Source organism: Lactuca virosa, chromosome 4 (assembly GCF_052849685.1).
Source record: "Lactuca virosa cultivar CGN04683 chromosome 4, Lactuca_virosa_CGN04683_v6, whole genome shotgun sequence".
Taxonomy (NCBI): Eukaryota; Viridiplantae; Streptophyta; class Magnoliopsida; order Asterales; family Asteraceae; genus Lactuca; species Lactuca virosa.
In genome coordinates this window covers 35,313,675-35,339,009 of record NC_136429.1, presented here as the reverse complement: position 1 = coordinate 35,339,009, position 25,335 = coordinate 35,313,675, and the positions used below count along the sequence as shown (strand labels likewise).

The following is a 25,335-nucleotide window of genomic DNA, read 5'->3' as shown; positions in this document are numbered from 1 at the left end:
ACAAAAGGAGATTTTGTCTTTTGATCTAACATTGTGATTGGTCAGCGGTTTTAAGGATGTTTTGGATCTATTACCGGTCCGAGATGGGTAATTCCTGACAAGAGTGTTTTTGGGTTTTGAAAACGTCTGTTTATGAAAGGTTTTAGCACGTGTAGATTTCTGAATTCTTTTTGATGGATTTGGTAAGATACCCTTCCATTTGAAATTTTGACGTGACTTTAAAAGTGTTGGAATGGGTAAAATATCTTTCCATTTAGGATCATTTGAAGAATAGACCTAAAAAACATAGTTTCGAAAAGATTGAACACCTTTTTGGGTTGTGTCAGAAGGAGTAGGAATGACTTTTGAAACTGAACTTTCCTTTTTGTTTGTTTTCTTGAAAGAAGAGTTTTTTAAAATGTAGTGAGAGAAAACAAATTTTTTAGGACTTTTGGATTTAGGAAATCTGACTTGCTTCTTGTTTTTTGAAAAAAATTGTCTATTAGTACCGCGAGATCTGATTTCTTCTTTAAAAGCCTTTTTTGCCAAAGATTTTGGTGAACCGCAGTCATTGTTGTTCAACTGCGGTTTCCTGGAATTCTTAGAATGATTTTGAAAACGCGGAGTTGAGTCATCAGAACTTGAGGATTCAGGAATTTGGGAACATTGACCTACTTCAAAATTTTCTATAGGTAGTTCATGAAATATTGGCTGAAGAGTCACAGTTCCTTGAACTGATGACTGCGGTAGGGATGACTTGACTACCGCTGAGTAAGTCTTAGATGGGACTTCGGTGGGACATTTGTGGGACATTTGACTACAGTGAGAGACACTGCGGTCTGAGGACAGAGATGGAAAGTCTTTTGAGACTTCGGGGCCCTCAACAACAATCTCTTCATCAACTACGGATGAAGTTTGAGAATTTGGATAGATGGTGCCACAGATACGAATTTGATCACATGTGTGACCCGAAACCTCCGGCACAATTTCCTCAATGACACAATTATTGCTTAAGTTGTGCAGTCTACCGAAGTGAGTTTTAATATCCTCGGGAAAAGTCTTGTCATTGATAGGGAAATGAAATTCTCGGTCTGGAGGGACATACAGTCTGTCTTTGTTGAACCGGGGTGAGGAATCCATTGAGGTAGGATATCCATTTGACCAACCCCAATTGTATGTATTGTCCACGGTTCCATTGTTTACCAAATTTTCAATAGCTTCACTTTCATTAAACAATTTTTCAATTAAGAGATTTAAGCATACAATTTCTCTCTGAGCTAAATCTCTCTGGTTCAAAGTTATCTCTAATTGGGTTTCACTTAACATTCTTGCATCCTTTTCTAACTCTAGGTACTTCTCTAACATAGCCATCTTAAGTCTTTTGTTATCCAGTCGTCCTCTCACGTGGAACATCTCTTGGGACGCAATGTTCTCATCTAAGGCTTTATTATAGTCTGTAAGGACGGCAGCACAAGTGTCATTAAGATCATCTATATAAGGCTGACAGTCATGCATGCTATAGTTTAGAGTTTGGATCATGAGTTTTACCTATTCGAAGATGCTTAGTGTTCCATCCTTTGCCATGTAGCAGTAGTTCTTGTTCAACATTGTAGACCCATCATCATCCGCAGTGGCCAGCATGCAAATTTTCCCTTTTCCTTTGACATTGCTGATGGCCTCATCTTCGTCTCCGGATGACCAGACTTGATGGTCTCTTTTGACATGGGCCACGTATGCCCTTGCCTTTTCAGCTTTTTCTTTGTCTTCCAACTCTTGAGCCATTCTAAGGTAGAATGCTCTGTCTTTTACTACATTGGCCTTACAATCTCGTGCAAAGTGATTCTCTTTGTTGCATTTGTGACAAATTACAACATCAGTCTTGTCTTCTGAAGGAGTACTAGAGTCAGTGATTTGAGGAGACTGCGGTACCTCCTTTGGTTGAATATTCTGAGATTGCGGTGGTGGATGAGAACTTTTGGGAAATCGAGAGTAGTTATTCTGAGAACCGAAGTTACGGTTGAATGGAGGTTTGTTGAACTGCTGATTGTTGCGGAAGGAAGGACGTGGTAGACGGTTGAACTGTTGGCTAAGCAGAGCAATAGCCTTCTGAAAATCTTCTTCATCATCATATTCAGAATCCGCTTCGTATGACTGCGGTAGAGTGTCATACGAGGAAGGGTAAGGTGACTGCGGTGGAGCTTGTGCTATGAGAGCAAGTGGTCCTCCGAAGTCAGCACAGTCTTTGAGTACGGTGGATTCTTGAGCTTGAAGCATCCATAGAGCTTGTAAAGTGACAGGGAGTGAATCTTTCTATCGCCTTGGACTATCATCTTGGCCGTAGTCCAATGTCTGCCCAAACCATTAAGAAACTGAAGATTGATTTCATGGTTACTGCGGATGGTGCCCGCATTGGATAACTTGGTGACTATCAGGTTGAACCTTTTGAAGGAGTCTTCCAAACTTTCTCCAGTATGAGCTTTGAAGTTGTTGAACTCGTTGAGTGCGGTAGTAAGCTTCTTATCTTGTGCTTGTTCTGAGCCTTCGTATAGGTTTTTGAGAACATCCCAGATCTCTTTCGCTGATTTTCAATTTATGATAATATCGAAGTTGTCAGGAGCAACTCCACAGGAGATTTCATAAAAAGCAACAACATCATTTTCCATTTTATCGAGATCATCCTTGGTGGGACGGTTCATGGCTGGTTGACCTCCTCCTAGCCTGGTTGCAGAGCCGTCAGTTTGGACTTGTGTAAGGACTGGAACATGTGGTCCTTCTTCTACGGATCGCCATACATCTCTACCCAGTCTTCTCAAGTACCTTTCCATTCTTTGTGACCAGTGATGATATTCATTTGCGACTAGTATTGGGGCTCGGTTAGAACCACCGACACTGTTGGAAACATTTAGAGATAATGATTGTGCCATTTGAAATTGTTTTTTTTTGTTTTGAAGAAATGAGCTTTAGTGGTATAGAAGGCTCTTTGAAAAATCAGAGTACCGTTTTCAAAAAGCAACCACTTTGGCTCTGATACCAATTGTTGAGAGAAAAACTTGGAGACACACTTGAACAAAAGTTAGAACAAGTATAATGCGGAATAGTTAATCTCAAAGGATCTAAAAGCTCAACAATAATATAGTTAGATAGTTAGAGAGTTAGTTGCGGAAATGTAAAGGAATGGAAATGACAGCAATTGTTATATCAAGAAGACACTTAAGCTGATTCATAACAAGGAATGCATTCACTCCAAGTTAATAAGGAAGATCAAGCTTAGTGATTAAGTCTTAAAGACTTGCTCCGAAGAGAGATTATGATCAGCAGAATTATGATAAGATTTAAGTAAGAAGAGATGAGTTGAAGAAAGATAGAGAGATAACTTCAGAATGTGTATTCAGATAGAATTCATAAGTTATCGGTTCTTCCTATCCTATTTGAATACAAAGAGAGTAAGTCTATTTATAGAGACTTAGGAACTACACTAGATTACAACTCTATAAGCAGCCGTGCAAGGCATACTGGATAATAGAGTGTATTACATAAAAGACAAATAACGTAATCTAGCTAAGTTGACTACGGTAGCTGACTCAGGTTGCTGATGCGATTGCTGATGAACAAGATTGACTCCGGGTGCTGAAGCGGTTGCGGTAGAAAGATGGTTGCGGTAGCTGAGATGGTTGCGGTAGCTGAGTTCAAGGGGGTCACTTTTATGATTCAACACATATTGGCATGAAATTAGTGAATCTAACTACATAGATGATTGGGAAACAACCTAGGATGCAAGAATAACTCACCAAAAGAGTGCTAGAAGCAAGTTAGAAGCCTGAAATGGAGTTCACGACTGGGCTTGAGGTGTTCACAGCCCAATGGGGTGTTCACGGCCCAAATTGATGAATGGTTCACGACCCAACTTAAATGGTTCACGACCCTATGATGGGTTCACGACCCAAAGATGAAGAACACTTGAAGATCTTGGTGTTTTGGTGAGTGTTTGAAGGCCTTTTGTGGTATACCAAAGAGATGTAAAAGAAAATGAGTGTTTAATGGAAGAAGAGGGTGTTCTTGAGGATGGTACTTGAGAGAGAATGGAAGAGATCACGGCCAGAAATGAAGAAATGAAGATAAAATGCATCATACACTTATATATAGGAAGGTGATTGCGGCCGAGGAGTTCACGCCCGTGAACCGAGGGTTCACGATCTGAAGATGTTCATGTTCCGAAGCCGTTCACGGCTGCGAGGTTCACGACTCGATGGTTCACTGTCCAAGGTTCTTGGCTCCTTTCACGGCTGCGAAGCTTTGTGGTCAATGCGAAGGTTCCTGATTCCTAAGGATTTTCTCTTCCAAACCTTAACACTCTTAGTTAACTAGGCTTCAAAACTTATAAACCAATAATCCATCTAATTTAAGATCATGGAAGGAATAAGTTTGACCAATGTGAAATTTTACAAGAATAAAATTTTCGGGTTGTCACATCATCCCCCCATTAAAGGGAATTTCGTGCCGAAATTAGCTTTCTTAGCAGTACTCTTGGGGTCGTACTCCTCTGAATGGTAGAATATCCACTCGTAAACCTGGGCAACTTTGTCCTGACGTTCATGATAAGATTCATACATGGTCCATATATCATCACCTCGTGTATACAAGTCGTATATAATTAAGATTAGTAAGACGACCGGATGTGCGACTCTGCCCCAGGTCCACAACCAAACAAGGAACAAGAGATAGGGCGGAAACACACATACTAAATCCTCATAATCATAATTATATACCACCCTCGTGTATATACTTAATAGTGATAGGTGGGTTGTATTCGTCCTTAGCCTCTATGCTTGAACTTGATCTGCCGGACGAGTGGTAGTTCAGGAAGGTCTGTTGAGTATACATCGGAAAGGTTTCGGAGGGCAAGGTACTCCTCGCATGAGTACTTCAGGGTCAAGAATATGAGGGAGATGATTCTGAGGTCTGGGTCGGGTTGTTGTTACGAATGACGAGGGTTTTGTTAATCGGTCGGTTAAGGCGATGGAATTTCGAAACACATGAACTTGGTATGGTGAAGACCACTTCAATCCATGACGAATGATGGCGAAGGACTCTTTATAGAAACAAATGTTAGGCCGATTTGAAAGAAACGTTTGTTATACGATGGTGTATCCCTAGTGTGCTCGACAATGTATTCTGTGTAGAATTTCTAGTGCTCTCAGTTTTCTCCTTGATATTACCACTGCCACAAATCGTACCGCGATAAGCGAGTACTAACAGTGAAAGTGCTTTGATAACTAGTGTCGATACTTTATATTATGATCCTCCTCGGTACCTCTATGATCGCTTGGCATATACAAGTTATGTATAATTAAGATGAATAAGACGGTCGACTGAGTGGCTCTGCCCTAAATCCACAACCAAACAATGAACATGAATTAAGGCGGAATCACTCACTCTTAGTCTGCAAGATCTTAGCTATGCACAACCCTGATGTACATACTAAGCCATCATAGCTCACCTAAACGGATCTTTAGTTCTCTATGAATGTTGTGATTTGTTCGGACGAGTGAGTTATTATAATTACTTTTAAAGTATAAATCAAAATTTTAAAGTAATTTTTTATTTAGAAGACGTAGTGTTGTTCGCTGGTGGTTCCGGAGCAGCTTCTCCTGTGGTGATCATCAGAATTCGTCCATCCGCGTCAGAGTTCTTCGTTATCGGGCAGTCCCTTTTGTAGTGTCCTATCTCACCACAGCCATAGCAGGCCTGATTTACGGCGCCCTGCAGAAACGGGCAGTGTGCCCCTTCCTGCAGCAATTCATGCACTGCATTTCCCGGCATACTCCGGTGTGGTGGTAGTTACACTTACCACACTTCGGGAGAGTTCCAGCATATCGACTGACAGACGTTGGAGTGGCAGGTGTTGTGGCGGCATGTATAGTAACTATTTGATGCTCATGCGGGGGTTCCTGTGTTGTTCGCTCCTTCCTCTTTTTCCCCGAATTTCGTTTATAGTCTCCTCCCTTTGATGGCTCAGGAACGGGGACCACCACGCCATGGCGGACTCCATGGTCAATGAGTCTCTGGGCCAGACGTTTGGCGCTATCGAAGGTAGTTGGATTAGAAGACAGTACATCTCCTTGAATCGGGGTAGATAAGCCCCAAATGTACTTTTCTATCTTCTTACTCTCCGGGGTAACCATCCCGGGGCATATTGCTGCCAGGTCGCTAAACATGTTAGTGTAGGCCACTATGTCTGAGCTGACCATGGTATGCTCCCATAGCTCTTGTTCCAGCTTTTGAACTTTGCCTCTTGGGCAGTATTCTTCCAACATCATCTCTTTCAGGTTCTCCCAACCCATCGAGTTAGCCACTGATAGGGTCAATGATTTAACATGGCCATTCCACCATGTTAGAGCTCTGTCGGAGAAGGTGCAGGCGGCAAACTTCACTTTGCTCCCTTCTGGACACAGACAGATTTCAAAAACTGAATCTGTTTTCTCGAACCATCGCATTAGGGCAATGACTCCCCCATTTCCATTAAAGGATTTGGATTTACAGTTCATGAATTCCTTGTACGAACACTCCCGTGGGTGTCCGTGGGTAACTCTGGGGTTAGTTAGGTGGGTACCGCTACCAGATCCACTGGTACCACTTGCGTGGATTTGATTCATAGCAGCTATTACTGCGGTTGTTATCGCTGCTTGGAGAGCAGCAGGGTCGTGTTTCGGTGGTGGATTCTCTGTTTTGGTATTGACTACGCGCCTTACAGGTCTATCGCGAGGCATCTTTTGCTAAAAAGAATACAAAGATGAGATGGAAATAAGTCTATAGCAGTGGTTATAAGCCGAATGCTGAATGACTAAGTTATCCTAGTTCTGAGTGTATCTGGTTCTGACTTTCATAGGATTCTGAAAAACAATTCATAATGGGAGTCTATATAAAATAAACTTTATGAATCAGAAGTGGCTATCCTCGAATGAATTTATGTGAATTGAATATCTGTTACTGACGGCACGAAAAAGAAATAATCCTAACACATAGTGTGAGTAGTGTATTCACTAGCTCACTAAGTCAATTTGGGTTATTATTTATTAGTGTGACGCATAGGACGTTTGGTTTCTTCGGTTGATTCCTCCTTGGAAAACTCCTCATGAACCTCTTCTTGTTCCTCCTTGACTCCTCTGCTGATTGCTATGATGGAGTGGTTACATCTATATAGGTTTGTCGTGCGAGAGTGGAAGTGTCTAAAGAATCTATGAGATTTAGTGAAACATTTATGGGGTGATCCTTACCGGGTCCTCCTATAATTGCGCAATGCATACAAGTTGTATATAATTTAAGATTAAATAGACCTTCGAATAAGTGATCCTACTCTAAAACCACAACCAAACAAGGAACATGAAGTAGAGCATAGATCACAAATTCTAAGTCTATAAAACCTCAATTATATACTCCGAAATTATAGACCTACCAGAAGGGTCTTTAAATTTTCACATAAGTTATTATAGTGCCTAAAATACTCCTATAGTATTTTAATGGTATGAACCTGGTAAGTTTTAAACTTGTTGTTATCTTATAGTATCATAAAATACTCCTGTAGTATTTTAACTTTATGTTCTGATCTACAAATCCTTTGTTTAACTTTATGTTCTGATCTAGAAATCCTTTGTGTATAGAGTTAGGTAAGTTTTAAGACTGTTGCAACACCACATCACTCCCAAACACATGTTGGTCATATCTCAAATAAATATAGTTGATTAGGCTATATTGATCCCAGATATGATTACATAATTGTCCAGGTTTGACCGCAGTGTCCAACCTTTAAATACTTATGTTTTGTTCTTCTTGTGATACTTGTTCTAGTATGTATATATGTATAAGCAGGTATGTATACTTTTATAAAATATTTTTATATTTTAAAATATACTTTTAGTCAGAGCACTTCGGCCCCATTGCATTTATAGTTGTATATCTTTTATAGATTGATATACTTAGTTCACTATAAACAATGCTCTAATACCAATCTGTCAGACCCCCAAACCGGAACGGCGGAAACGTTCGGGGGCGGAGGACGTCATACTTAGTATCACAACACACGCATCATAGTAATCAAAGTAACAAACAACCATTGCATTAATATTAAAGTGTTTAAAAAGTATGTGATTCACAAAAGATTGACTCCAAAAGTAAATAACAAAACAAAACATGAAGCTGCTATACTCCATCTTATGAATCCCAGTGCGCGTACCTGTCTACTAGTTTCCTGAGAATACAAGTTATTTTGAAAGAGTAGATCAACATTTAAGCTGGTGAGTTCATAAGTATTTTAGTTATGAAAAGTATACTATAAGTTATTTTAGAAAAGTTCGCTTGTTCCTCCATAAAATCCTATATTTTCTGATGTGATGAATGATAAGTAAAAATGACTCTACAATTCCTTGTATGAGTACTAAATGGATACAAGTTATATACAAATTAGAGTAAACAGACAATCGATTGTGTGAATCTGCCCTAAGCCCACAACCAAACAAGGAACAGGAAATGAGGCAGAAGTCACACATCCCATTGTTTGTTAGATCTTCATTGTATACAACCCTGGCGTATTCATTTGGTACTTACGGAGTTAACTGTAATAGTTCTTTTATATTTGAAGAAAACATTCCTTAAGAAAATTATATATTTCCTTTAGTAAAATGGTAACCACAATAGTTCCTTCTATAATCACTTAGTTTATACTAGTTATATATAATCTAATATCGAACGGACAGTTAAATGTGTGAATCTTCCCTAAGCCCACAATCAAACAAGGAACAGGAAGTAAGGCGGAAAAAACACATCCAACTGCTTGTCGGATATTAATTATATGTAACCCTGATGTGTAAAATAAGGTATTATAGAACTAACCACCAAAGATCCTTTAACTTATATTGGTTTAATAATGCGAATCAAACCTTTTATAGATAAGTTTCTAGTTTCACTTACTTAATGATCTATCCGAAAAGTATGTTTTTGTACTAAAAAGTGGTATATTGAATTTGTATGCTATGAACTGACTCATACCTGTTACTCCCTATGATTACTTGGTGTATACGGGTTATATATTTAACTAAGATCGAATAGATAGTAGACTGTGTGAATCTGCTCTAAGCCCACAACCAAACAAGGAACAAGAAATGAAGCGGAAAGCACACATCCTACTGCCTGTCCGATCTGATTAAAACATAACCCTAATGTATAAACTAAGGAATCATAAAGTTAGCATTATAGGCCCCCTTTTAACTGAATGCTCATGTTACTAGGAAATAGATTACATTACTCGATGTGAGAATATCACTATATGAATGTAATGGGAAAACGAAGATATACAGTAGTGTTGTATAAAACAACTACTGACTACCTTAAAACCAATTTGTTAAATTAAGGTAAAATGTGATGAGGTTATAACCATGCTTGATTTGACTAGTATAAAACACGACGATCTAAAGACGTCGAAAATGGTATGACATTTGTCACCCGTAGACCTGCAGGTCCCATTGTATAAGCTTAAAATACAATTAATCAATGCATACTAACCTTAGTTCTCGCATGATTTTGACCTAGCTCTTTAATTCCCCGATTTACCATTAATTATCGCTTGATTTTGACCACACCCCTTCAAATAATAATGCATAGATAGTCAAACATCTTATAATGCGGCTCCTTATCGCCCATATCTCGGATATCTGGTGTTATGTTATCTTCTCCGTTATACAGTCTCTCCCTCTCCGCTCTCTGTTTCACTGCCCTCCTCCGTCTCTCTGTTTCTCTCTAAGAAAAACCCTAAACGCTTCTATCTGACAACCATTTACCACTATAACCGAACATTTACCGCCACCAAATCATCGCCATTAAGCAACGATGATCGTCGAATGGTATACAATATCATACTCTTGGCCTTGGAACAGTCGAAAGCGTCAAGTTTGAAAGAATTCTCACACCCTCGACAACGTAAGTATTAAATTATATCGTTTCATCGTTTTAATTTTGAGGCTTTTTTTCCCGAATGGCAGGGTGTTTTAATCGGGGTGGAGATAAACAGAAATATGAGTGAAGGGAGGCGCAGGAACAAAAATCAAGGATATTAAGATGAGCATAACCAAGAACAAAAATTATGGTGTTTATTTTTTCCGATTTCAGTTTTATCCCATTTTAATCAAAACCTCTCCCTCTCACCATCAATCTATTCTTTATAGTTGTGTTTCTATTTCTGTTTTGGAATTTGTTTGTTTGAAAGATTTGTGTTTTTTAGGGTTTTAACTAACCATTAGGATCTGGTTGCAAAGAATGAGTTCATTTTTTTGGTTGTTCTAAATTTATATAATTTCTTTCTTTTACTTAATCTTTATAAAAAAAGAATTGGTTTAACGGTATGAGTTGTTGGTGCTCCTTATGATAGCGTTCCTTGCCTATCTGGGATGATTTTGCCTCTTCTCTCTTTTCCCTCTTCATCAGAAATAGTGGTACAACATTCAACCTCCCACCTCAATCGTTTTTTCTTTGATTTCCCGTTTGCCAACTAAGATCTATATTTTTTTTAGTTACTAATCGTTTGTTTTTGGGGAAGGTGAGCTGAATGGAGGTGCAAGACTAGAAATCTAAAGGATGAAGGTGAACAAGACGATTAACGAAGATCTGATACTTCATTTTTCTTCGATCTTTTACCCTCTTTTTTATGATCTATAAATGGAACCATGAAAGGAAAGATTTGTGTGCTTTGATTCCATTTGCAGGTATAGTTTTATTTCAAAATTTTGGTTCATGATGTTTCAAATGGTGGTTGGAACACATGAATTTGATTTCCATGTATAAGCTTTATTTAATCTATGTGTATATATATGATCTGTTTAATGTGTATTTTTCACTGTGTGTTTGTCTAACAGTTAAATTTTAAATAAAGGGAACTGAAAGCTTAATTTTATGCCTTGGCGTTGGAGGGAAACAAAGTTTCACTAACAAACTTTAATAAATCCTTATTTGCTTGCATCCTTGTTCTATAAAGGTTTCATAATTACATCAGTTTTGGTTTTACATGTTATTATAAAAGATTAATTCTCTCTATATATTTTATGTAACCATTTTTGTTGCTTTGCGGATTTCTAGGAAAATTTGAGGTGGATTGGATTCAAAATTTGAAATCAAGGTTCGCTTATATCCCTTTTTAGCTCATATAAGAATCTTTGGCATGCATTATATGGTTAATTAGAATCTTTTTCATGCGCTTATTCTTTGTTGGGAGTTTTATTATAGTTAGACTTGGTAACATGGGTTGGTTATGGATGGCTTCCTTCATGGACTCCACCATAGAACTTGGCACTGGTCCCCTTATGTACGGGACTCAATTTTGATAATCAAGAAATGTTATATATGCAGTCGGTGTGCATGAGATATGGCGAAAGGAAGCAAACTGAAAAGAAAAAAGAGGTATGAAAAATATGATGCATGATTCTTGACCGAATCTTTTATGAAATGAAGTTTCTAGGATTATGAAACTCATCAGGTGTTGGTTCTACAGTAGTAGGAGTTTTCATGTGGTGGTGAGTCCGTCTACCCTACCATTCTCATGCTTACAAAGGTCATCATTATAAACATATTAAGGTAGGTTGAATTGATATGTGCAAAAGTGAGATGATTTGATAATTGATACTAATGTTATTATTATTAATATATTTGGAATGTTTTGATACTATTTATCTGTAAAGGTACCTTTATATATATGAAATACATTTTAGAAAGATATCATTTTGTCTACGTGTTTGTACATTTGATTATATCATTAATTTTTTAATAAAATATTATGTCTATGGCTTATATGAGTAGAATGTATGCTGATGAGAAGAATAAAAGGTGAAATTATATGAAAATGTCAATTATAATTCCTCTGTCCAAATTTTTGATTCCAAAGTTCTCTTTTTGTACTCTTAAATGTTTTTTCATTCGATATAAATAATTATTTTTTTGGATTGTAATTTGAAAAAGATTGAATAACAAAATTGTATTATAATTATCCATAATATATATTATTCTCATGTGGTAAGAGGAGTCCACAAAATTCGAGATGCGTGAGGAACTGAAATAGTGAGTGTGTATGTATTTTGCCACAATTTTTTTCGTTGGTTTCTTTATTTTTTTTTCTTGTAGTTAGTTGTTGATGCTTTGATACAAGAAGATGGAGTTGTGAAATATGGAAAGCAGATCCACAACAGAGTAAGGAAACATAAAATGTGAGTAGGTTATGTACTATGTAGTGCTACCCACACTGAAAGTCGCCATCTTTTCGGGGAGTTTTAGCTGTGTTATAAGTTGGTTAAGGCATGACCTTATGATTGTTATACAATATTATTAACAACTTATTTTTCTCACATGAATTCTATTATTTACTCATTGCTGATCCTAATCTCTTGTGGATGCTTTGTGTGGCTGGTGAAAATTTGTCGAGGTCAAATTTTGGTTAAATCCAATGGCACGCAAACACATATTGTCCATATCGATCAACAATACATGTTTTATGTAGCAATCATAGAAAGCAAGTTGGTTATAAAAATTTGCTGATCCTAATGCGCGTGTTATGTATTTGACGAGAATCATAAAAAAGAACTAGCCCAACATTAAGCAAGAGATAAACTATTTTTTTTTAACGAACTATTCACCAAAATGAATTAATCACTATCAGAAACTGTTTTCCGCCGCTGCTTTAATGACTAGTGTATTTAATAAGTATAACTATGATTTAACCAACATTCGGACTAGTGATCCCACCCCAAGCCCACAACCAAACAAGGAACATGAGTCAAGGTATCTAGCAGTAGTCCGAAGTCTGTTAAAACACACTTATACGTAAATAGATAAACGAATATGATTTGATATAAAAGAAGTTTATAAAAGATTTAAAAGAGTTTTGACAAGTTTTGAGTATAAGAAATCCTTTTGGATGTTGTTTTCACATGTAAATGGTTAACACAATTTCATTGTGTTCTACTTGTATCCCCCCCCCCCCCCCCCACAAAAAAAAAAGCATTTAAAAGTATATTTGTAGAGGTATGAACTCACCTTATGTGGGTGATTCAATTGAAGATTCGAGTAAGGATGATAAGTTCCACGAATGAAGTCTCGAGGCACAAACGAGTCCTAAATGACATATAATGATACATATTGGCATGAAATTAGTGAATCTAACTATAAAGATGATTGGGAAACAACCTAGGATGCAATAATAACTCACCAAAAGAGTGCTAGAAGCAAGTTAGAAGGCTGAAATGGAGTTCACGGCTGGGCTTGAGGTGCTCACGGCCCAACTTGAATGGTTCACGGCCCTATGAAGGGTCCACGGCCCAAAGATGAAGAACACTTGAAGATCTTGGTGTTTTGGTGAATGTTTGAAGGCCTTTTGTTGTGACATCCCCATTTTCACGGCCAGAAAAGACCGATTTTGTTTATGCTTTATAAAAATCAGAGTACCTCTTGTAGTGAAAATGTTGCGGAATTTGTTCCCAGTAAAACATTTTAAATACGTTATCAAAACATTTCCGAAGAAATGTATTTTTATTCATTTTAAAACACTTGGGATGTCATCGTCAATGCAGAAACATAAGCATAAACAGAACTTACATTCATTTACACTAATGATCTACATCTCTTTAATCCCTCAGTGTAATGTAACTTCGTATCGACACCTGTGATACAAATAAGCTTGAGTGGGTCAGGTTGGGAAACCTGGTGAGTACACAGGGATTTCAATCCCACAATGTTATATCATATATATAATTTAGAACTCACAAAATATACAATTTCACCATATATATATATATATATATATATATATATATATATATATATATATATATATATATATATATATATATATATAAGCAACTCTTACCCCACCCCGTTAATCCTTACAACGAGACTATCCATACTCTCGGACCTTAAATTTTACCTGTTACTTAACCCATACTCTCGGATCTAATTCATGCTCTCGGATCAATAATTATGACCATTCCATACTCTCGGATTAGGGACAAGTGTCTATGTGTAAATCCATTCCCCCGGATTAACGACGAATGACTATGTCCTATCCATACTCCCGGACTGAGGACGACTGACTATGTCTTAATCCATACTCCCAGACTAAGGACAACTGACTATGTCCTAATCCATACTCCTGGATTAATGACAGTTGACTATGTCCAATCCATACTCTCGGACTAGGGACAATGACTACGTCTAATCCATGCTCCCGGATCAGTGACATATGCTAAAGTTCTATTCTCTGAGTATAACTCACTCGTACTCGTAAGAAAATACTACCCAATATTCCTCATAATTAATTTAGGTTTACTCTTTATCCTAAATCATCATATATAATCAGGTATGTTCTTTAACACGTATTTCAAGCAACATCAATTAACTCGCACATAAACATATAATTAATACTTCAATCAATACTTGTATTAAAATCATGTTAATGAAAGGGACTATGCACTCACTTGATAAGGTGGTGACTCGGTACTCGGACAGCGCTTCGTTTACTTTAAAATAATTTCCTTCGACGAAACCTAGTATTATTACCACTAGATTTTAGTCTAATATTTACCGTGACTAATTATTAGTCTTATTATTATTATTATATAAGCGTTTAAACAATATTTTCCAACCACTATGTACAGACACGGGCCAGATATAAAACACCGGAGGGTAGGATTATTTTGCCATATAACACTTTTGAAATCCAACAACCGAGGCGGACCTTCAAACCGGATTCCCGTACCGCGAGTGGTTAAAAAGATATTATAACGACACTTATATAACCCATAATAATAGCTCAAATAATTATTATAAGGTCCTAATAACGTTACTATATTTAAATAAAAGCTATATTAAAAATTAGGTAGGCGTATCTTACCTACGAGAGGGTTTGGCTAGAAGCCGTGCTCTGCAGGGGCAGAACTTCCGAGCCGAAAGCTCTTCTTCTCGGAGCCGTCGAGCGCTTCGGGGCTTTCTTGTAGCGCTAGGGGAGTTTTGGGAGGTTTAGAGAGAGAGTAGAGAGAGAAAGGTGGAGGTGTGAAGAAATGAGGGTGGAAGGGGTTGTATTTATAGGGTGAAGTATGGCTGAAGTTGGTGCCAGATGTCACCATCTAGTGGCAAGCCTTGGGGAGAAAGCAATGGCCAAGATTGTGCCACGTCACCCCTTTTGTAGCAGCACCCTGCCGACTTCTAAACCTCGTAACTTTCGCATACGAGCTCCGTTTTCGACGTTCTTTATATCCACGCGTAGGTAAAAATAAGATCTACAACTTTACTTTTGACTCTATTGGCTAATTCTCGACCGATCCTAAATTTAACAGTATGAGGAGATTACACTGTTAAATGACCGCGTAAAATTCGTAACTTCTTCATACAGACTCCTTTTTCGTCTGTCTTTTTGTATTTGAGTTCCTATTAATGAGATCTTCAGTTCCCATTTAGGTCATGTTGGCCAAAAACCGCTCGATCTAAAATTCGAGTTTCAGGTCGTGTACTGTTATGCCAAATCTTAGAAAAATCATAACTTCCTCATACGAAGTCAGATTTGGGCGTTCTTTTTATGGACGCTCTTGGTTTAACGTATACTACAGCTTTTGTTTAGGTTAATAAGGCTAAAAAGTCCTCTATCGTAAATTCACTATTTACATCGCGCAGTGTCGTGCTGGTTCTGTCGCGAAACTTCGACGGGCCATAACTTGTTCGTTATAACTTGGATTTCGGCGTTCTTTATATGTACGGAACCCTTGTGACATATTCTACAACTTGGTTAAGATTACTCATTCTAAATAATCTTCCATCAAAAACTCATTTTTGATGCTCATCGTCTCTAAATTGACTAGCCCGAATTTGCGGGCGTTACAATTATCTCCCCCTTAGGATGATTACGTTCCGGAATCATCAACGAAACAGGGTTGTATAATGACTCCATATGTTATCTCTTCATCCTAGGTACTAATCGTAACTTTTATGTTCCTTTGAATGAGTATCTAACTCTTGGACTTCTTGATGGTAGGCGGTGCTCGATCTATCTCATGTTAGAATTTTAAATCATGACCTTCATGTCACAATATCGATCTTTATCAGAGACCCCTTCTTCTTAACAAAATTAAAATAAGTTGTTTGATTTCCACAATAGACCGATGGGTCACGTTCTAATGACCTCTCATCGTATGTTGCAACGCTTAGACTCAGGTCTCTTAGAGTCAAATTACGGAATGGAATATACTTCCTTCATGTTCTAATGTGATATAATCACATTTTAACATGTAGCATTTCTAGGTACCAACTTCTTTAACAACGAGTGCGATACTTCTATTGATCGCTTTGATTTCATTCTTCTGGTTTAAGTCAGATGCTACATCGAACTTGGTTCTCTGAACCACGTAACATACTCGTCTTTGTCGGACTCGATTTGATATGACCACTAGGGTCGGAATAACAATCATCTTCTTAGTCATTACCGAAACGATGGTAACGACATACTTGAATAAAACGGAATCAATTACTAGCTTCTTGGTAACCTTGTGACTTTCCATGATCCAAGTGCGAGTTCCTGTGCTTCCGGTAGTATAGGCCTCTACTACCATTCACACCTACTCATACTCGTCCCAAGTATTGTCTCGCAGTTTTCCAAGTCATCATACAAGAAAATCACACAACAGCTTAACACATTAGATAGTAAAACGAAGGTTTTATATTATTCCTTGAAACGATTACATGGGTGTTCAAGTTCATCCTATATTATGCCTCTAATAGGATACATCTTAAGATACTATAACTTGATCTTCGGATATCCATCCTCACTCCTGATTCCTTGCATTGTCAGCTGCTTCGTCTAGGATCATATGGAATGCTCTTGCCTTCGGTTTTGGCGGCACATTTGGCTTTACAGCTTCTTCTCTCCTTGGGCAGTTTTTCTTGTAGTGTTCTTCTTCACCACACCTAAAGAAAACTTCTCTCTTGGTTGTGCATTCGCTGACATAATGACCAGTCTTCCCGCATTTGAAGCAGGTCATCTCTTTAGAGCGTCTCCCAATGTTCTTCCTTCTGCACTTGTCACACCATTGTGCTCCTTCTCCAGACTTTGAGAATTTTCTCTTCTCGTCGGACCTTGTGGATCCTTCAAACTTTCTCTTATCGCCAACTTCAACCTTGCTGGCGGCTCTTCCCTTGATCATATCTTCAACAGACTTGGCAGCCCAGATAGCTGCCTCTAGAGTAGGTGCCTGACGTACCAACACCGCATACTCCCAGGGAAGTCCCTTTGTGTACTTGTCGACTTTTGTCAGCTCGTCTGGGACAAGGCGCAAAGCAAACTCCTTTTTTTCCCGTGAAGTTGTTGGTGTATTCATCGATGGACATGCTCCCTTTCTTCAAAGTTAGGAATTGGTTCTCTAGCTCGAGCAGGTTTTGGGCTGAGCAATACTTGCGCTAGAAATGCACCAAAAACTCTGCCCAAGTCAGTTGCAGGGGCTCATTGGGGCTTAGAGTCTTCCCCAGGGTGTTCCACCAGCGCACAGCACCTCCTCGGAACTGACGTACTGCAAATGTGGTCTGTAACTTGCCTCTGCATCCACACATCATGAAGGCCAACTCCATCTCCGATATCCAATCCATAACTTCGATCGGATCTTCCTTTCCTGTGAAAGTCGATGGCTTGCAAGTTAGAAAATCCTTGTACTTGCATCCGTTCCTCTCGTCTCCGTCATCTTGGTTGTTTCGCCGAACTATTGGTGGGTTGGCTTGACCAACGGTCCCACTGTAGTTCCCTCCTACCGACTGCCCATCATTCAGTTCGGGTTGTTCGATTGGTATTGTAGCTTCCTCTCGATTCTGATGAAGCAAACGTCTGGTTTCCTCCATTTGACGATCCAATATCCTTTGGATCATCGCCTGTACTCCGGCCATCGTGATGGGCTCAGGAGTGGCTACCACAACAGGTATTTGCTCAATCACTGGAGGTTGATTCCTATTTCCGTTCGCGTTCCCAACTCCACTTCGGGTTCTTGCCATTTCGATCTATACACCAATTCAGACGTTCAGTGTGTAATGACGATAATTAAGATAGGAAAGATTTTATTTACGATTGACGTGTAAATCTCCCTATCACTTCGAAAAGTTATATGTCAGTTCTAATACCGTAATTAAACGTTTAGAAACCTGAACACATAAAGTTTCCAGATCCGGTCGGCAACAGACCATAGATACGATCATATAATGCATATCATAAATCATTTAGCACATAAAAGCATGTTAGGTATTTTCCCTAAATAAGTTAGTGCTTGTGTCTATTCAGGTGTATTACCTAAATTTTATTAGACGCACTCCTCACAATCATTTCTTAGCATTCTAAGTTTAAGTCTAGAAATAAATCCATATTCCTAGTTCGCTTAAACTAATGCTCTGATACCAACTGTGACATCCCCATTTTCACGGCCAGAAAAGACCGATTTTGTTTATGCTTTATAAAAATCAGAGTACCTCTTTTAGTGAAAATGTTGCGGAATTTGTTCCCAGTAAAACATGATAAATACGTTATCAAAACATTTCCGAAGAAATGTATGTTTATTCATTTTAAAACATTTGGGATGTCATCGTCAATACAGAAACATAAGCATAAACAGAACTTACATTCATTTACACTAATGATCTACATCTCTTTAATCTCTCAGTGTAATGTAACTTCATATCGACACCTGTGATACAAATAAGATTGAGTGGGTCAGGTTGGGAAACCTGGTGAGTACACAGGGATTTCAATCCCACAATGTTATATCATATATATAATTTAGAACTCACAAAATATACAATTTCACCATATATATAAGCAACTCTTACCCCACCTCGTTAATCCTTACAACGAGACTATCCATACTCTCGGACCTTAAATTTTACCTGTTACTTAACCCATACTCTCGGATCTAATTCATGCTCTCGGATCAATAATTGTGCTCATTCCATACTCTCGGATTAGGGACAAGTGTCTATGTGTAAATCCATTCTCCCGGATTAACGACGAATGACTATGTCCTATCTAGGGGTGAGCATGGTGCGGTTTTAGGCCCAAACCGAACCGCAAACCGCAAGGTGTGGTTTTTGAATTCTAGAAACCGTTGGGTGCGGTTTTTCAATGGTTCGGTTTTGCGGTTTTTGAGTGCGGTTTCGGTTTGTACCGGTTCGGTGTCGGTTTTAAACCGAGTCAAAGATATGGTGCGGCTTTTTATGTTCACCGGTACGATTTTTTTAACCGTGGTGTTCATGTGAAGATTTATGATTGTATCACATGTTGTCATTTCGTTTCTTCACATTTAGAAGCTGTAATTTTGAGTTTTTTTATGTTGTTTACTTGATCACTTCATTTGCAACCCATATTCCCAAACTCATTTATTTATTCAATTTGTGCTTAGAAGTTACAAGCTTGCAAGTTGTAGCCCACATAGTATTTATACTTTACACATAATCATTAAGTCATAAACACAAAGTGAAAAACTCACATATTAAACCTAATAGCTAATTACTAATTACCGTCAAGTTCAATATATAATATATGTATAAATTAGAATTTATTAGTTTTTTAAATAATATGTATAATTGTATAATATAAATTAGTGATTTATTTTATTGTTAATAAGCTTGCGGTGCGGTTCGGTTTTGGTGGTCTAGTTTCTAGATAAAAAACCGCACCGCACCAATAAATTCGGTTTTTCAAAAAAATAAAATCCGCACAATCGGTTTTTGCGTCGGTTTTGGTTTTTCGGTTACGGTTTATTGCGGTTTTTGCGGTTTTTCTTTTATCGGTTTGGTTTTTGCTCACCCCTAGTCCTATCCATACTCCCGGACTGAGGACGACTGACTATGTCTTAATCCATACTCCCGGACTAAGGACAACTGACTATGTATTAATCCATACTCCTGGATTAATGACAGTTGACTATGTCCAATCCATACTCTCGGACTAGGGACAATGACTATGTCTAATCCATGCTCCCGGATCAATGTCATATACTAAAGTTCTATTCTCTGAGTATAACTCACTTGTACTCGTAAGAAAATACTACCCAATATTCCTCATAATTAATTTAGGTTTACTCTTTATCCTAAATCATCATATATAATCAGGTATGTTCTTTAACACGTATTTCAAGCAACATCAATTAACTCGCACATAAACATATAATTAATATTTCAATCAATACTTGTATTAAAATCATGTTCATGAAAGGGACTATGCACTCACTTGATAAGGTGGTGACTCGGTACTCGGACAGCGCTTCGTTTACTTTAAAATAATTTCCTTCGACGAAACCTAGTATTATTACCACTAGATTTTAGTCTAATATTTACCGTGACTAATTATTAGTCTTATTATTATTATTATTATATAAGCGTTTAAACAATATTTTCCAACCACTATGTACAGACAGGGGCCAAACATAAAACACCGGAGGACAGGATCATTTTGGCATATAGCACTTTTGAAATCCAACAACCCAGGCGGCCCTTCAAACCGGATTCCCCGTACCGCGAGTGGTTAAAAAGATATTATAACGACACTTATATAACCCATAATAATAGCTCAAATAATTATTATAAGGTCCTAATAACGTTACTATATTTAAATCAAAGCTATATTAAAAATTAGGTAGGCGTATCTTACCTACGAGATGGTTTGGCTAGAAGCCGTGCTCTGCAGGGGCAGAACTTCCGAGCCGAAAGTTCTTCTTCTCGGAGCCGTCGAGCGCTCCGGGGCTTTCTTCTAGCGCTAGGGGAGTTTTGGGAGATTTAGAGAGAGAGTAGAGAGAGAAGGGTGGAGGTGTGAAGAAATGAGGGTGGAAGGGGTTGTATTTATAGGGTGAAGTATGGCTGAAGTTGGTGCCAGATGTCACCATCTAGTGGCAAGCCTTGGGGAGAAAGCAATGGCCAAGATTGTGCCACGTCACCCCTTTTGCAGCAGCACCCTACAAACTTCTAAACCTCGTAACTTTCGCATACGAGCTCCGTTTTCGACGTTCTTTATATCCACGCGTAGGTAAAAATAAGATCTACAACTTTACTTTTGACTCTAACGGCTAGTTCTCGACCGATCTTAAATCTAACAGTATGAGGAGATTACACTGTTAAATGTCCGCGTAAAATTCGTAACTTCTTCATACGGACTCCGTTTTCGTCTTTATTTTTGTCGTTGAGTTCCTATTAATGAGATATTCAATTCTCATTTAGGTCGCGTTGGCCAAAATCCGCTCGATCTAAAATTCGAGTTTCGGCCTGCGCACTGCTATGCAAAATCTTAAAAAAATCATAACTTCCTCATACGAAGTCAGATTTGGGCGTTCTTTTTATGCACGCTCTCGGTTTAACGTATACTACAACTTTTGTTTAGGTTACTAAGGCTAAAAAGTCATCTATCATAAATTCACTATTTACATCGCGTAGTGTCGTGCCGGTTTCGTCGCGAAACTTTGACGGGCCATAACTTCTTCGTTATAACTCGGATTTCGGCGTTCTTTATATGTACGGAACCCTTGTGAAATATTCTACAACTTTTGTTAAGATTACTCCTTCTAAATAATCTTCCATAAAAAAATCATTTTTGATGTTCATCGTCTTTAAATTGACTAGCCCGAATTTGCGGGCGTTTCATTTGTGGTATACCAAAGAGATGTAAAAGAAAAGGAGTGTTTAATGTAAGAAGAGGGTGTTCTTGAGGATGGTACTTGAGAGAGAATGGAAGAGATCACGGACAGAACTGAAGAAATGAAGATAAAATGCATCATACACTTATATATAGGAAGGTGATTGCGGCCGAGGAGTTCACGGTCCGAAGATGTTCACGGTCCGAAGCCGTTCACGGCCGCGTTCATGGCTGCGAGGTTCACGGTCCGAGGTTCTTGGCTCCTTTTACGGGGTGCGAAGCTTTGTGGTCAACGCGAAGGTTCCTGATTCCTAAGGCTTTTCTCTTCCGAACCTTAACACTCTTAGTTAACTAGGCTTCAAAACTTATAAACCAATAATCCATCTAATTTAAGATCATGGAAGGAATAAGTTTGACGAAATTTTACAAGAATAAAATTTTCGGGTTGTCACAAGATTCCGTCGGCTAATTTTGACTTCATTTTTAATATTATATTTTTAATAGGCCAGGACAGGAAAAGTCTGTTAAAAATTGATAACTTCTTCATCCGATTTCCGTTTTCGTCTGTCTTTTTACCATTGTACTACTATTGACAAGATCTTCGATTCTCGTTTAGGTTGTGTCGGTTAAAAATCACTCGATCTTTATTTCGAGTTTCGGACTGTGTATTGCTATGCCGAATCTTAGAAAAATCATAACTTCCTCATACGAAGTCAGATTTGGACGTTTTTTATGAAAATTCTCGGTTTAACGAGTACTACGACTTTCATTTAGATCTCTAAAGCTAAAATGTAGTTTATTGAAAACTCACTTTTTACGTCATATAGCGTCGTGTCAATTCTGTCGCAAAACTTTAACGAGTCATAACTTCTTCGTTATAACTCGGATTTCGATGAGGTTTTCGCCTAAATGTTTCTAACGAGATAATATACAACTTTCAGTAACATCATTTTTAATTATTTCCAACTTTATATTTTCATTAATTTCAATAGTTGACTTTTGATTGGAATCTCATAAGACTTCCAATATTTTCCGAATGATTCTAAACATAGTTTTACTTCAAGTCTCATAAATCTTGTTAGAACTCAACACTCAAAATCATATATTATATAATAATATTCACTTTTAATAACGTGTATGTTACAAATAACTCCTTCTTTTGAGGATTTCGTCCCCGAAATTACAACGATTTAAACAAATGGGGATATTTCGCTCTTATCTCATTCTTATTTTCCCAAGTATAATTTGGGCCTCGATGGTGTTTCCACTTGACAAACACCAACTCCACTTCTTTATTATGTAATTCAACCGTTTTCTCGTTTATAATCTCTTCGGGCTCTTCTACATATCTTAATTTATCATCCAGTTTCACCTCGGATAACGGAACTATTTCATCATATATGCTTAAACATTTACGCAGATAACTCACATGAAGCACATTATGAATACCTGCCAAATCTTCAGGCAATTCCAAGCGGTATGCTTGTTTACCAACTCTCTGGATGATTTTGAAAGGACCAACAAATCTAGGACTTAGTTTTCCTTTCTTCCCAAATCGCATAATGCCTTTCCATGGGGATACCTTCAACATTACGAAATCACCTACCTGGAATTCTATGGGTCGTCTCCTCTTTTCTTCATAGGACTTCTATCGATCCTGGGCCGCTTTCATTCTTTCTCGTACAATTTGAATCTTATTAGTGGTTTCTTGAATCATTTTAGGGCCTCCAAGGATTTTCTGTCCTACATCGCGCCAACATAATGGAGTACGAAATTTACGTCAATATAGTGCTTCATATGGTGGCATTTTGATTGAAGTGTGGTAACTGTTATTATATGAAAATTCGACAAGAGGTAAGTACTTATCCCAGTTACCACCGAACTTCAAGACGCATGCACGAAGCATATCTTCTACTGTTTGGATTGTTCTCTCCGTCTGACCATCTGTCTGGGGATGATAAGTTGTGTTGAGAGCAACTCGAGATCCCAATTCATGTTGCATACTCGCCCAAAAATGAGAAGTGAAGCGAGTATCACGATCGAAAATAATCTTAGTGGCACACCATGTCTCGCAATAATTTCATCCAAGTATACTTGTGCGTATTTCTCCATTGGAGTTGTTTCACGCATGGCAAGAAAATGTGCACTCTTAGTTATTCGGTCGACAATTACCCAAATGCTATCATTCTGTCTTACAGTCTTTGGCAATTTGGTAATAAAATCCATGGACAGCTCCTCCCATTTCCACATGGGGACATTAATACCTTCTGGACTACCATATGGCTTTTGGTGTTCCGCTTTGACTTGTAAGCATACTAAGCATTCCTGCACGTATCTTCCAATGTCTCTCTTTAATCCAGGCCACCAATAATCAGCTCGTACATCATAGTACATTTTACTTGTACCAGGATGTATTGACAATTTAGACTTATGGGCTTCATCTAAAATCTTCTGTCTTAATCCACCAATCTTTGGAATCCATAGCCGATTCTTAAATACTTTTAGTCCACGTGGATCATCAAGTAAAATATCAGCATAATGTATCATCCCTTCCTTCTTCACATTTTCTGGCTTTAAGGCCTCAACTTGCCATTTTTCTAGTTCACCAAGAATAGTGAACTTTACGGTAGTGTGGGTAATAACATAACACACACTATTATGATAAACCTTCCTGCTAAGTGCATCGGCAACTACATTGGCCTTTCCATGATGATACAAGATTTCACAGTCATAGTCTTTGATCAGCTCCATGGCTCACTGTTGTCTCATATTCAATGTTTGCTGACTGAATATATACTTGAGACTTTTGTGGTCGATAAACAATTGGCATTTTGTACCAAAAAGATAATGCCTCCATAGTTTTAGGGAAAATACTACTGCAGCGAGTTTGAGGTCATGGGTGGGATAATTCTTTTCATACTCTTTCAGTTGTCTTGAGGCATAGGCTATTACTACCACGCTGCATCAACACACAACCGAGTCCCAACCTTGAAGCATCGCTATACACGAAAAAATCATTATCACCTTCTGGGAGTGATAAGATTGGAGCATGAGTCAAAAGATCTTTTAGAGTTGAGAAAGCTTTTTCTTGGGCTTCACCCCATTCGAACTTTACTTCCTTTCGTGTAAGACTTGTGATAGGTACATCTATGCGTGAAAAGTCCTTAATGAATCTCCAGTAATACCCCGCGACACCCAAGAAACTGTGAATTTCAGAAGCATTACGAGGCGCTTCCCAATTCTGAATGGCTTCAATTTTGGTAGGATCTACTGATATACCGTAACCAGAAATAACATGGTCGAGAAATTGAATTTGACGAAGCCAAAATTCACATTTTGAGAATTTAGCATATAATTTCTCCATTCGAAGAAGTTCTAATATTTCACGAATATGAATGGCATGATCAGCTTCAGACTTGGAATAGATTAGAATATCGTCAATGAATACGATGACAGATATATCGAGCATTGGACGGCATACCCGATTCATCATATCCATGAATATAGCAGGAGCATTTGTCAAACCGAATGGCATGACAAGGAATTCGAAATGCCCATAACGAGTACGAAAAGCAGTCTTCGGTACATCATGCTCGTGTACTTTCAACTGATGATAGCCAGACCTCAAATCAATCTTTGAGAAATAGCTAACACCCTGAAGTTGATCAAACAAGTCATCTATA

At 38.1% G+C, this 25,335-nt stretch overlaps 1 long non-coding RNA gene across 4 annotated transcripts; it reads left to right on the top strand.

The window, feature by feature from the left end:
- Positions 1 to 9,675: 9,675 nt before the first annotated feature.
- LOC145109671 (uncharacterized) lies at positions 9,676 to 11,730 on the top strand. Of its 4 annotated transcripts, XR_013709129.1 has the most exons (7): positions 9,676 to 9,948; positions 10,011 to 10,114; positions 10,397 to 10,460; positions 10,565 to 10,730; positions 10,881 to 10,999; positions 11,101 to 11,140; positions 11,248 to 11,730. It is a non-coding gene; the product is annotated as an uncharacterized LOC145109671 (long non-coding RNA). The 4 variants fall into 4 exon arrangements; XR_013709131.1 differs by lacking the exons at positions 9,676 to 9,948; positions 10,011 to 10,114 and having other exon boundaries at positions 10,127 to 10,460; positions 10,898 to 10,999; XR_013709130.1 differs by lacking the exons at positions 9,676 to 9,948; positions 10,011 to 10,114 and having other exon boundaries at positions 10,127 to 10,460; positions 11,371 to 11,730.
- The last annotated feature ends 13,605 nt before the right edge of the window (positions 11,731 to 25,335 follow it).